This window comes from Heterodontus francisci, chromosome 35, assembly GCF_036365525.1.
Source record: "Heterodontus francisci isolate sHetFra1 chromosome 35, sHetFra1.hap1, whole genome shotgun sequence".
NCBI classification, from domain to species: Eukaryota; Metazoa; Chordata; class Chondrichthyes; order Heterodontiformes; family Heterodontidae; genus Heterodontus; species Heterodontus francisci.
This window is the reverse complement of record NC_090405.1, coordinates 18,421,195-18,434,924: the sequence shown is the minus strand read 5'-3', so window position 1 is coordinate 18,434,924 and position 13,730 is coordinate 18,421,195. Positions and strand designations below refer to the sequence as shown.

General features: G+C 48.7%; 1 non-coding gene across 1 annotated transcript; it reads right to left on the bottom strand.

Moving 5' to 3' along the window:
• Positions 1-9,742: 9,742 nt before the first annotated feature.
• trnal-cag (transfer RNA leucine (anticodon CAG)) lies at positions 9,743-9,825 on the bottom strand. Its single transcript has one exon. It is a non-coding gene; the product is annotated as a tRNA-Leu (tRNA).
• Between the last annotated feature and the right edge of the window lie 3,905 nt (positions 9,826-13,730).

Genomic DNA, 13,730 nt, shown 5'->3' with positions numbered 1-13,730 from the left:
CACAATTGGAAAGAGCGTGTCAAGACCGGCGGTGGATGCCTTATCTCCATGTCCTCATCCCGATGGAGGAGGAGGCCATGGAACAGGCAGGGCAGCAAAGCAGCTGCTCCATAGCTGATGGAGAGACAGGGACACCTACCCAAGAGAGTGAGTGAACATCTCCTGGGGCACAAGGGAGCATCTGCTGCAAAGGAGCCACACTGCTCATCTGTTCACCACTGCATCAATGGAGCTGCACGTTAGGGGTGGTTGGAATGTCATGATGGGAAGACCCTAACCCTTCAATGTCCCTGTTTTCTCATGAAGGCCCGGATGAACGACAAAAGCAAAGAGCTGGAGAGACTGGGGGACAGCCGGACATGTCTGAGGAGGAGGAGGGAGCCTCAGAGGGTGCACCATCACCTCATTCCCCTGCACCCTTCACCAGCACAGAAACTCTCACGTTGGTGGGTATCCGTTCGCGGTTAGATTCTGGCATACAAACTGGTGAGCACATCACAGACAGGCCCAGGCAGCTGGCGGAGGCTGTGACAGCCGAGGCCACTGGGAGTTGGTGGTTTGTGGGAGGCCAGGCCCAATCTGTGCCCCAGGCTGATGACGTGCCTCTTGTGTCACCAGCAACACGGGAAATGCTGCAGCTGCAGTGAGAGGTCAGGCAACATCTGGCAGAGTTGCCAGAGGCTATGTGTACCCAAGCACGGACGATGGAGGAGTCCATCCAGGCCTTGGGTGCTGCACTGTCTCTGATGGGGGTGTGTCTGGCTTCCTCCATTGAGAGATTGGTGACTCTCATGGAGAACCAGATCCAGCCGATCAATCAGTGGCTGCCGGAGATGTGCACAGACCTGCACTCCATCACTTTGTCCAGGAGCTCCATCCAGTGGTGACAAGGTGAGAGGGGGGACGAGGCACCTGAACTCTCCACTTGGTCCACGTCCCTCTCAGGTCAGCAGGGAGGTACAAGTGTGTCTTATAAGGGGGAGGAGCAGCTGGCTGCTACATCTGGGGGCCCCTCTCAGGGTGCTCCTGGTGTGGACGGTAATTCCAAAGTCCCTCTGCCAGTGACACCAGTGATGCCAGCACCTCCATCATCCTCGATGACAGAGGGGGTCCCTGTACCTGTGCAGGAGGCCCTCAGTGTGCCAGGGCCCTCCAGGCCTCAGGCAGCAGAGGACGGCCGCCAATGTCATCCCAAGCCATGGAGCAGCAAGGTCAGCAGCCTGTCTCCACCTCAGCTGACAGAGCAGGGGGAGAAGCAGGTAGGAACACCCGGAAGAGATTTAAGAAGAGCACCTAGATTCACTGAGGGGTTCACGGGTGAATGTACATTCCAGATGGATAGGGTTGTGTTTGGTGTCACACAGAATAAAGAAATGATGTTCTCTCACTATGTCTCCTTCCTATTGTTGATGCCCTTTGGGACTTCATTTCAACCCTTCCTCCCAAGGGGCTGGAAGTGAGGGACCAAGCCCTGAGTTCACAAAGCTTCGGCCTTGTCACTGTGCGATGTGTACCTGGGCGCTGTAGTGTAGAAGGAAGGAGGTGACAACAGGGCTGTTTAAAGCTAAGACTTTATTGCTGTGGTTCCAGAAGGTGGTAAGGCTCAAAGGAAACGTGAATGTATAAGAGTGTCTCGTGTCTCCCTTGTGTGTATCTCATGGAGGCTTTCCTGCTGTGCCTGAGGTCCTTCATCTGGCACTGCTTGGGCAGCATCCTCCTCCACATCCTCATCATCAGAGGAGACATCACACTCCATGATATCCACACGAGTCAACACCTCACCCCTCTGTCATGCCAGATTGTGCAGAGCACAGCAAGCCACCATGATACGCGAGACCCTCGCCGGGACATACTGAAGGGCTCCACAGGAACAATCTAAGTGCCTGAATCTCATCTTCAGGAGACCAATGGCCTCTTTGATGGTCGCTCGGGTTGACCCGCAGCAGGTGTTGTACCTCTCCTCTGAATCGTTGTGTGGGTTCCTCACAGGCGTCAGTACTCATGTTCTCACTGGGTTGCCCTTGTCTCCAAGGATCCATCTCAGAAAGCGCATGGGGCCACGGAAAGGTTCTGGCACCTGGGAGTGCCTTGGTATGCAGGCGTTGTGGCTGCTTCCCGGGATTTGTGCACACACCTGTAGGATCCATTTGTGATGGTCACAGACCAGTTACACACTGAGCAAGTGGAAGCCCTTCCTGTTGAAGGCTGCTGGCTGGTCTGCAGGAGCCTTGATGGTCACATGGGTGCAGTCGATGACACCCTACACCTGGGGGAATCCAGCGATGGCCCCGAATCCTATAGCCCTCTCAGCGTGACTGTTTGGATCGATGTGCACATAGTCACCGGCCCTCCTGAACAGGACATTGGTGACCTCCTTGATGCACTGATTCACCACAGACTGTGAGATTCCACACATATCTCCAGTGGATCCCCGCAATGATCTGCTGGTGGAGAAGTTCAGTGGCACGGTGACCTTCAGTGACACTGGCATCAGGTGCCCACCAAGTCCCATGGGGCACAGCTGCATCATGGCAGAGAGATCAGTGACAACCTCCGTGGAGAGGCGCAGTCTGCGGAGACACTGTCACTCGGACATCTGCAGGTAGTTGAACCTCGGCTGACGTGTTCCTCTGCCTCCTTCTCCTGCCTCCTGTTCGAGGCTGGCCCTCCTGTGGGCCCCCAAGCTGCTGTGGTGTCCCTGCTGGTGCCTGCGCCTCCCTCCCTCCCTCTCTACTCCTCCTCCTCTTCAATGGGAGCCTCGAATCCAGGGTGAATGAGGCCCATGACAGGTTGCCCCTCCCTGAGTGCAAGGCCTTCACAGTAAACAACACCCAGCCACATTTACCTCATTTGTCACCCTCAATGAGGTGGCACTGCCCCAATAACACCCTGGTGTGGCTCACCCTGCAGAGCTGGCACATTGGCCCCCACTCCTGACAGTGTTTCCCGATGCCCTTTCCCCCTCCACCCTTGCTGCCAAGTTACGCTGCCTCACCCGACAGCTTCCCAGTGAAGCCAACACTCAGCTCCCACCTCCCAGTCACCTCCTTTAACCAGGCGAGGCTCTGAAGCCCCGTGGTTCCCGTGTGCTATTAGTTCAATTGGATCCAGTGAATAAAATTGCTGACAATTGGACTCATAAATACTTTAAATGCCTTCTTGCCGAGTGGATGGGCGAAGTCTGCCCTCCATGTCAGCCGCCGACAGAAATATCCGGTCCGACGTCTTCCATCCCTATTTTATTCACCCCCCCTCCCCCTCCCCAGCCTCCATTCCCATCTCCAACGGTCCCTTAAAATTCTGGCCCATGTCTCTAAGACTAAAGGGAGTGAAACTACAGCTGCTCCTCAGACTGAACAGGGAGAGCTGCTCTCTCTGTGTTTAAAGTGAATGAATCTGCTCTTTACCTTGTCTTACTGGAACGTTCACTGTCTGGAAATGTCTGTTTGAAAATGTTTTCCTGTTATATTAATGGAGCAGAGGAGCAGAAGTGAGGTACTGTTCAACAGAGAGGTTTGGAAGTGGGTGAAGGGGTGGAGTGACGGTGGGAGTGAGAGGCGCAGTGAGTTGGCCATTCTCAATAGAGTGTCAGGAATGAAGGTCAGAGGAACAGACCAGGCAGGAAACACAGAAAGAGTGAGGAGAAGCTGGTGTGAAAAACAGAGATTAAACAACAGGCTTGTTCAGTCAGTTCCGAAGAAGGGTCACTGACCCGAAACGTTAACTCTGCTTCTCTTTCCACAGATGCTGCCAGACCTGCTGAGTGAATCCAGCATTTCTTGTTTTTGTTTCAGTTGGTTTGGGTCCGGTGTTTAGAATACCCGGAATCTGGGTTCACTTCACTTCCAACTCAGCAATTGTACCAACATTATGTTCATAAAACCATAGAATGATACACAAAGAAGGAGACCATTTGGTCCATTGTGTCAATGCTGTCTCTTTGGTTGTGTTATCCAATTAGTTCTGATGCTCAGCTTTTTCCTGTAATCTGTACATTTTCCTTCCAGTATTTATCCCTATTGCTTTTCAAAGTTACTACTGAATCTGCTTTCAAGTCCTGATCAGACAGTGCATTCCAAATCACAACACATCACCGTATAAATCCCGACCTCATTTCGCCTCTGGTTCTTTTCTCAATCACCTGATAAATACATCCTCTGGTTACTGACCCTTTTGCCACTGGAAACAATTTCTCCTTATTTAACTTATTGAAAACCTTCTTGATGATGTCACATACGAGACTGCCAGTAAAACTGAAGCCCATGTAATAAAAGGGACAATGACAGCATGGATATGAAATTAGCAGACTGATAGGAACATAGGAGCAGGAGTAGGCCATTCAGCCCGTCGAGCCAACCCCGCCATTCAATATGATGATGACTGATCATCCACTTCAATGCCTTTTTCCCACACTATCTCCATATCCCCTATGTCATTTGCATTTAGAAATCTGTCAATCTCTGCTTTAAACATACTCAATGACTGAGCTTCCACAGCCCTCTGGGGTAGAGAATTCCAAAGATTCACAACCCTCTGAGTAAAGAAATTTCTCCTGGTCTCTGTCCTAAGTGGCTTTCCCCTTATGTTGAAATTGTGTCCCCTGGTTCTAGATTCCTCAACCGGAGGAATTAGCTTCATCTACCTGTCTATCCCTTTAAATATATGGTAAGTTTCAATGAGATCACCTCTCATTCTTCGAAACTCTAGAGAATACAGTCCCAGTTTCCCCAAAATCTCTTCATAGGACAGTCCCGTCACCCCGGGAACAAGTCTGGTGAACCTTCGTTGTACTCCCTCTATGGCAATGATATCCTTCCGAAGGTAAGGGGACCAAAACTGCACACAGTATTCCAAAGTGCAGTCCAACCAAGGTTATATACAATTGAAGCAAGACTTCACTACTCCTGTACTCAAATCCTCTTGTGATAGAGTCTAACATGTCATTCGCCTTCCTAATTGCTTGCTGCACCTGCATGTTAGCTTTCAGTCACTTACTGACAAGGACACCCAGGCCCCTTTGTCCATCTACACTTTCTAATCTCTTACCATTTAAGAAATGATCTGCACATCTGTTTTTCCTACCAAAGTGGACAACCTCACATCTTTGCACATTATATTCCATGTGCCACTTTCTAGTCCACTCACTAAGTCTGTCCAAATCCCCTTGAAGCCGCTTTGCATCTTCCTCACAACACACATTCCCACCTAGTTTTGTGTCATCTGCGAACTTGGAAATAGTACATTTGGTCCCCACATCCGAATCATTGATATATATTGTGAACAGCTGGGTCACAGTGTGGTGGTGAACAGTTGTATTTCTGTCTGGAGGAAGGTTTACAGTGGGTTCCCCATGGTTCCTCATAACTTCAGTTATGTGCAGACACTGGAAAAGCTGGGGTTGTTCTCCTTGGAGCAGAGCAAGTTCAGAACAACTTTGACAGAGTTAGAATCAAGGAATCAAATGGTTACAGTACAGAAGGAGACCATTCAGTCCATCATGTCCATGACAGCTCTTTGCAAGAGCAAATCAGCTAATTCCACTCCTCTGCCCTTTCATTGTAACCCTGCAAATTTTCTCTATTCAGGTGTTTATCCAATTCCCTTTTGAAAGCCACGATTGAATCTGCCTCCATCACCCTCATCTACAAGCGGAAGGGGGAGGGGGCAGAAATCAGAAATTGGCGGCCCATCTCACTGCTTAACATCGACTACAAGATTCTGTCAAAAGTCAAAGCCAGTCGAGTCAAGTCTGCTCTGGAGTTGGTGATTGACCCTGATCAGACCTGTACTATATCAGGCAGGAAGATCTCTGATAGTCTCGCGCTACTCAGGGATACAATCACCTATGTATGGGACAGGAGGGTGGACACCTGCCTCATCAGCCTGGACCAGGAGAAGGCTTTTGATAGGATATCGCACACCTACATGATGGACATACTTTCCAAAATGGGGTTTGGGGAGGGAATCTGCAATTGGTTCAAACTGCTTTACACAAACATCAGTAGTGCAGTCTCAATCAATGGGTGGGAATCATAAAGTTTCCTGATCCAATCTGGAGTCAGACAGGGCTGTCCTCTCTCCCCTGTCTTGTCTGATTGCTGTATCGAACCTTTTGCAGAGTCCATTAGGAAGGATGCAGGCATAAGAGGGGTGACAATCCCAGTCAGTGGACGCACTCAGGTAAAAGCCTCCCTGTACATGGACAATGTCGCTGTCTTCTGCTCGGATCCACCATCCCCTCGCAGACAGATGACACTTGAAGTTTGCAAACTGGGGATCTACACACAGCTTGATGCAGCCGCACACAAAGGTAGCCATAAGGATGAAGGCGACGTTGGGTACATTTTTCCCGCCCTTATCCAGAGGTTTGAACATCGTGTCCCTCCGGACTCGGATCATTTTGGATCCCCAGATGAAGCGGAAAATGGCTCAGGTGATCGCCACAACACAGGAATGCGGTATGGGCCAGACCTGCACCACGCACAGCAATGTGAGCACCTCGCCCTTGATGACCAGGTTCTTACCCATAATGGAGAGAGATCGCTGCTCCCACATGCTCAGCTTATGTTGTACCCTGGCTACTCGCTACTTCCAGGTTTTGGTGCACGTCTCAGCCCTTCCAAACCATATCCCCAGCACCTTCAGGTAATCTGACCTAACGGTGAAGGGGACAAAGGATCGGTCAGCCGAGTTCCCAAAGAACATGGCCTCGCTCTTGCCGTGTTTAACATTGGCTCCCAAGGCCAGTTCGAGCTGGTCGCAGATGCTCATCACTCTGCGCACAGACAGTGGATCCGAGCATAAAATGGCGATGTCATCCATGTACAGGGAGGTTTTAACCTGAGTGCCTCCGCTGCCTGGGATTGTCACCCCTCTGATGCTCGCATTCTTCCTAATAGACTCAGCAAAGGGTTCAATACTGCAAACAAACAAGACAGGGGAGAGAGGACAGCCCTGTCTGACTCCGGATTGGATCGGGAAACTTTCTGATTCCCACCCATTGATTGAGACTGCACTACTGATGTTTGTGTAGAGTAGTTTGATCCAATTGCAGATTCCCTCCCCAAACCCCATTTTGGAATGCACATCCATCATGGAAGTGTGCGATATCCTGTCAAAAGCCTTCTCCTGGTCCAGGCTGATGAGGCAGGTGTCCACCCTCCTGTCCCGTACATAGGTGATCATATCCCTGAGTAGCGCAAAGCTATCAGAGATTGTCCTGCCTGGTATAGTATAGGTCTGATCAGGGTGAATCACCAACTCCAGAGCAGACTTGAATCGACTGGCTATGTCTTTTGACAGAATCTTGTAGTCAGCATTAAGCAGAAATTGGGCCACCAATTTCTGATTTCTGTCCTCTCCCCCTTCTGCTTGTCGATGAGGGTGATGATGCCTTTCCTCATGGATTCTAACATGCTGCCAGCCTGGAGCATACTCTTGTTTACTGGCAGACATGTTGATTCTTTCCTCAAATCAGTGCACAATAAAAGAGACTGATTCTGTCAGGCTCCTTTTTATACAGGCCACCTGGACCTGGCTGAGAAAGGCAGAGTGAGAGCAGGGAGGGGAGGAGACAAGAGTGAAGATTAAACAGAGAGCTAGATGGAGGAGACACCCAGAGTGACAGACAGAGAGAGAACGGCCCCTCATCTTTCAGCTCCACCTCCAGTTTCCTCCGGGCTGCCAATTTCAAACCCTTTATTAACAGGAGAACCAAAACCCAGCTCTCCACACAAACCCTTCCAGACTCGGCCTTCATAGTCAAGGCTTTCCAGAAAGCCGGAGCTTTTAAATATGGTCCCGATGCAATTAACACTCAGTAATATTCCCACCTAAACACAGTCCATTCTATACTAAGAAACCTCCTCAGTAACATCACCATTTCCTCACACATCCGCTTCCAGCAGTTCACAGCACCTTACTGCAGCTGTTTGGGGAATCTCCTGTGTTAAGATTGGAGTTGGAAAGCGGCCTTTACCCGGCAGTGTTATTGTCTCACAGTGAATCTGCCAGACATCCTGTTCTCTTTATTGCGAGAGAGAAAGCACGGATTTAGGAAATGTTCATTTGAAATGATCTCTATTGAGAACGAGCCCGGCTGTGGGACAGGTATTCCAGTGCAAAGAGCTGTCCATGACCGAGTGTTGCAGACTGGCACATTGCAACGTCCAAGACTATGTGCTGTGGGACGGCATTAAAGCTTGGGGAAGCCACCATGGAGACTCAATGGGGAAAGGCTGCAGTCTGAGGCCCTAGTAGGCCATAGTACAGTGAGGGGCTGGAACCTGTGTAAAACCCCTCGGGCTGTTTGCACCAGAGAATGTTTGATGTGTAATGTAAATACTGTAAATATAACCTGTGCAGGCAGGGATAGTGAGATACATCATGTACATTATTGAAGGAAACTGATCTGTATTGTACCTTATGTAATATTAAATTTGAACTGCTTTGCAATGTAATTGCACAAATTATATGAATAAAATACATATTGTGCAAAAGAAAGCAGCTTTCCTGTCAACACACACCTTGTCTCAGGGCACAACTTTCCTGTGATCTTGTCATACCCAACTTCGCTCTATATCTTCTGACACACACACTTTACAGTCTGTCATTTCCAAAAACAAGCATTCTAAAATCAAAAGACCTTTTGTTTATTTCTCCTTTCTTTTCATTTCTCCTCTATTCTTCTCAATCACTCCCTTCAACAGTCCTATTCAGATCAAGGTGGAATGTGAATAGTGTCACAACTCACCTCTGACACTATTATTACCCTTCTTTTCTCTTGTCTCATTCAATGGGAAAGTTTTATTCACCAGTCTGTTGCTGTTTTACACTCTTGCCATACCATCTGGTATTGCATCCATCTGAATTCTGTGCTTTCATGGCCTTACATATCTTTTCCTCTTCTGGATGATTTGTTTGCTTCAGTTCCATTCAACCAGGCTGGACCACAGGGAAGCTTAGAACCTTTGCCTTGGACGGGTCCACGTTGATCCATTACATTCAGAATCACCTCCTTGAAATAACTCCATAGTACAACTACAGTAACCACACAGCATCTGCTTCAAACACTCCTCCACATTTTATCTGTTCTGACCGTCAACACCTCCAGCTCTTTTGTTTAAGTGGAACCCATCAGGTTTGTATAGGCTCCTTCTATTCTGAAAGCTGTAGCACTGGTTCAGGGAATTCAGCCCTGTTTCTCTACTCGAAAGGATCAGCCATGCTTGATCTGCCTCGTATTTTGCTTTTATTGCAACGTTACAAGACCTCCAATCCTCTGGCACCACACCTGTATCCAGTGAGGGATTGGAAAATGATGGTCAGACCTTCCACTATTTCTTCCCTGGCTTCATTCAACAGCCTGGGGTACATTTCATCTGGTCCTGGTGATTTATCCACATTCAAGGATGCTCATCCCATTAAGACTTCCTCTCTCCTTAAGTTATCACGTCCAATACTTCACACTCCTCCTCCTTCATAACAATATCTGCATCACCCTCTCATTTGAGAAGACAGTAATGTATTCATTAAGGATATTGGCAACATCTTGCACCCCGATACAAAGGTTACATTTTTGATCTTTTATGTGCCCTGCTGTTTGCTTAGTTGCCTCTTTCTCTAATGATTTGTTGCAGCATCTTTGGGTCCATTGTTATTTTGTTCGTCCATGTTCTTTCCTGCTTTTTCTTTGCTTTTTACTGCTGCTCCCAAACTCCTCCAGTTCAGTCAAAACACAACGTGTCAGAAGTGGGATTCGAACCCACGCCTCCAATGGAGACTGCGACCTGAACGCAGCGCCTTAGACCGCTCGGCCATCCTGACCGCCTACAGGATATTATTAATGCGAAGGAAATTATTCATTCTTTGTGGAAAGTATTTGTGAGATTGTGGAAATGTCTGGAAGAGGAAAGACCAGCGGGAAAGCTCGGTCCAAGGCCAAGTCTCGCTCCTCCCGGGCTGGACTGCAGTTCCCGGTGGGCCGTGTTCACAGGCACCTGAGAAAGGGCAACTATGCTGAGCGTGTGGGTGCCGGAGCCCCGGTCTGTCTGGCTACTGTGCTCGAGTATCTGACCGCTGAAATCCTCGAGCTAGCCGGTAACGCGGCCCGGGACAACAAGAAGAGCCGCATCATCCCCAGACACCTGCAGCTGGCTGTCCGCAACGACGAGGAGCTCAACAAGTTGCTGGGAGGAGTGATCATCGCACAGGGCGGGGTGCTGCCTAATATCCAGGCCGTGCTGCTGCCCAAGAAAACCAGCGTTCAGAGCTCCCAGAAAAAGTAAAGCGGCCAAAATGTCATCTAATAACCCAAAGGCTCTTTTCAGAGCCACCCACAGTCTCTGTGAAAGGGCTGGTTACTGTCAGGAGGGAGTCAGAGATGGAGTTATTGGAACAGTGGATTGACCTGTTTCACATCTGTCCAGGTGTGTTTTCAGTGGGGAAGAGACGGCCGCCCACCTCCTCCTGGAATGTGCCTTTGCAAAGCAGGTGTGGAAAGAGATGCAGTGGGTTTTGTCAAGGTTCATCCCAAGCAGCTCTGTAACACAGGAGTCTGTGCTCTACGGGCTGTTCCCAGGGACGCACACCGAGACAAACATCAACTGCTGCTGGAGGACTATCAATTCGGTGAAAGACGCCCTTTGGTCTGCCCGAAACTTGCTGGTCTTCCAGCGCAAAGAGTTGTCCACCACCGAATGTTGCAGACTGGCACATTCCAAGGTCCAGGACTACGTGCTGAGGGACGCACTAAAGCTTGGGGCAGCCGCAGCAAAGGCTCAATGGGGAAAGACCACAGTGTAAGGTTCCCCCACCAAGCTGGACTGAGGGGCTGGATCAATGGGAAACCCCTCGAACTGTATCGTTAATATTCTCAATTGCTGTAAATGTAAAACTGTAATTGACATGACAATTGTGAAACGGAAGGGCTGGGAAGAAACTCATGAGAGTATTGAAGGAAACTGATCTCCCTTGCAATGTTTGTATTTTTTGGTGCTGTTTGGAAACTGTTTGGCAATGTAATTTTTACAGATTTTTATGAATAAAGTATATTTTGGAAATAAAAAAAAAGTTTTCAGTTCCCTCTCTGGATTTCGCTCTGTTTCTCTGCTCACACATCTCCCCCTCCAGTTAAGTGAAGAACTGAACTACAGGGTGTCAGAATCAACAATTTAATAAATCCCGCTGCCTTCGATTTGATAAATCCCGAGATTATCCCGGTACATTAACGGGAACTGGTTCGGAGCTGATGAATTAATTTAATAATGGAAGTGTCCGGGTTAATTCTCTGTTTTTCATTTGGACAGTTTGAATTGTGTTTTTTTTTCTCTCTGGTGATCTGAGCGCCGCTTCTCAATGAGAATCTGCTCCCGGAACAGAGTAAATGCAGGAAGGAAGAGGCCATTCTCGGGCTGTGTGTTTCTCTCCTAACCTGATCTGTTTAGACCGCACTGTTCCCAGAGGACGGAATCAGTGAGAGTTGTGCACACACAGGAGCTGAGTCCATTGCAGCGCTTTAATATGTGCCTTCCCCCCGGCCCTCCCTATTCTCCGGACACAGAGCTGTCTGTTTCCCCCGGCGGCAGGATAGAGTCGGGGATTCTCTCCCCGCAGTGTCAGGGTCTGCAGCCCCGGGGAACTGGCGGTTTCAGTCAGAGTGACCGAGCTGCCTTACATATCCTGTGTACTGATCTCCAATGGATTCAAATATTAGTGAACTCATTGGGTAATGTTTGTAAATAACCCTCATGTGAACGGACCCGGCTCCATTAATGCCTTCCAAATAAAACTGGGATCCATTTCTTTTCCCCAATGCCAGCTAACGGATCCCAGGAGCGGGGTTGAGATTGTGCTGAGCAGCAATGAGTCTCCGGTAATGCTGCTTTCTAAATTCCAGATTAGCTCTCAGTCCTACAGGCCTTTCGGGAAAGTGATGTGACAAAACAGAAACCATGTGACCGCCCCTCCAATCTAATGGGTTTGATGATGATCAGAGATGGCAGCTCTTTCCTTTGCTGATTTGGTGGCTCTGAAAAGAGCCCTTGTTACACTTGTTACTGAAGCTGGGTTTTAGGTGCATTCCCCGCGGATGCGGCGGGCCAGCTGGATGTCTTTGGCCATGATGGACCGGGATCATTCTGGTGAATCTGCTCATTTTCCGGCAGAAGCATCAGTCGCTGTTTGAACTGTTTAAAGTCAGGGGTGTATTAGCAGCCAGAAAGTGAAGGGCAGTTCATTGCTCCCTGCAGCATTATCCGCCTCTTTCAGGAGAAAGGATCAGAAACCGCTCGTTTCTGTCAGTCCCCGAGAAGCCTGTGAGAAGCGGTTAGTCGCTAATTTGTTCCTTTTACAGAGAGGAAGCTGATATTTGTCCCGTTTTAAATTGCTGAACTGGACCTTCCTCCCGCCGCTTACAGTTGACAGATTGAAAAATGAAAACGATTCCTAAAATCGCGTCAGGATTTTGTGACGGTAAATACAGTAATACAGAACATAAAATGAGAGGTTTTAAAATTGTTGCCTGAAAATTGAAATTTTCCATCACTTCAATTCCTTCCTGCTCTGGAATTGCCGGGCTTTTTCCAATTGGAAAATTTCAGCCAATGAGAACTTCTATTTAATTTATGTGACACTCCGATTGGTTAAGAATTGGATTGAGAAGCGGGTGAGCAATCAGAGACAGAGTCAAACTGTTGGAATTTCAGGCCCCCAGGAACTGAGCTGAAACTGTTCAGATTGACAAACCCTGGCAGTAGCTTCACACATTGGACACTTCACACTGAGTCATTCAAGGGCTGGTGTGAGAGAAGCTTCAGATCCTGTCATTACTCTCTGACTCATTATTCATCTCGAACCAAACAATTAGTAAATGTGAAGCAGTGAAGAGACTTTTCACTCTCACTGCAGAATGTGTCATCTGGGGAAATAAGGAACTATTATATTTGGAGATTCCAGGTACATTCCTCCCTGAACAAATCCATTCCTAACATTCCCGATCACAGCCTATCCCAGCTCCTGTTGTCACCCGACTCCAGCTGAATTGGAGAAACTCATGTGTTGGGGTTTGAGTTGTGAGGTGGGGTTTCTCCGCCAGTGTTACTGTCTTACAGACTCTCCCCCTGAATTTGTGAACTGAGACTGCACCGAACACATCCCCAGTTAGAGTGAGGGCCGGATATCCCTCTGTTTTATTACAGAGAGTGGGGAAAAGGCTGGGTGGAGGGGAGTCACCAGGGATCCTGGATTTACTCCAAATCATTTCCATGTGGAATCTGCAGGCGGGGCCGGGACAGGGATCATTTGATCAGGGGATCAGCTCTTTCCTGAGAGATGTGGGTGGCTCTGAGAAGAGCCTTTGTGTTCAGATGTTTACAAGTTTCCCGCGCTTTCACTTCTTTCCAGACCCTGCTTTCTGAGACTTCGCTGCTTTCGGCTTGACCTTGCTCTTCCATGTCTGCACTTTCTTCAGCGCCTTTCCGCCCGCCGCACTCTTGCCTTTTTTGACCTTCTTCGCAGGAGACTTTTTCTGAAGCACTGCTTTCTTCACCGCCTTATTTAGCGTTGCCGCCGCCTTGCTGCTCGTTTTCTTGGCTGTTACTTTCTTTGTTGTCACTTTCTTGTCTGCTGGTTTCTTCACTAAAGATTTCTTGTCTGCTGGTTTCTTCACTGAAGATTTCTTGTCTGCTGGTTTCTTCACTAAAGATTTCTTGTCTGCTGGTTTCTTCACCTTC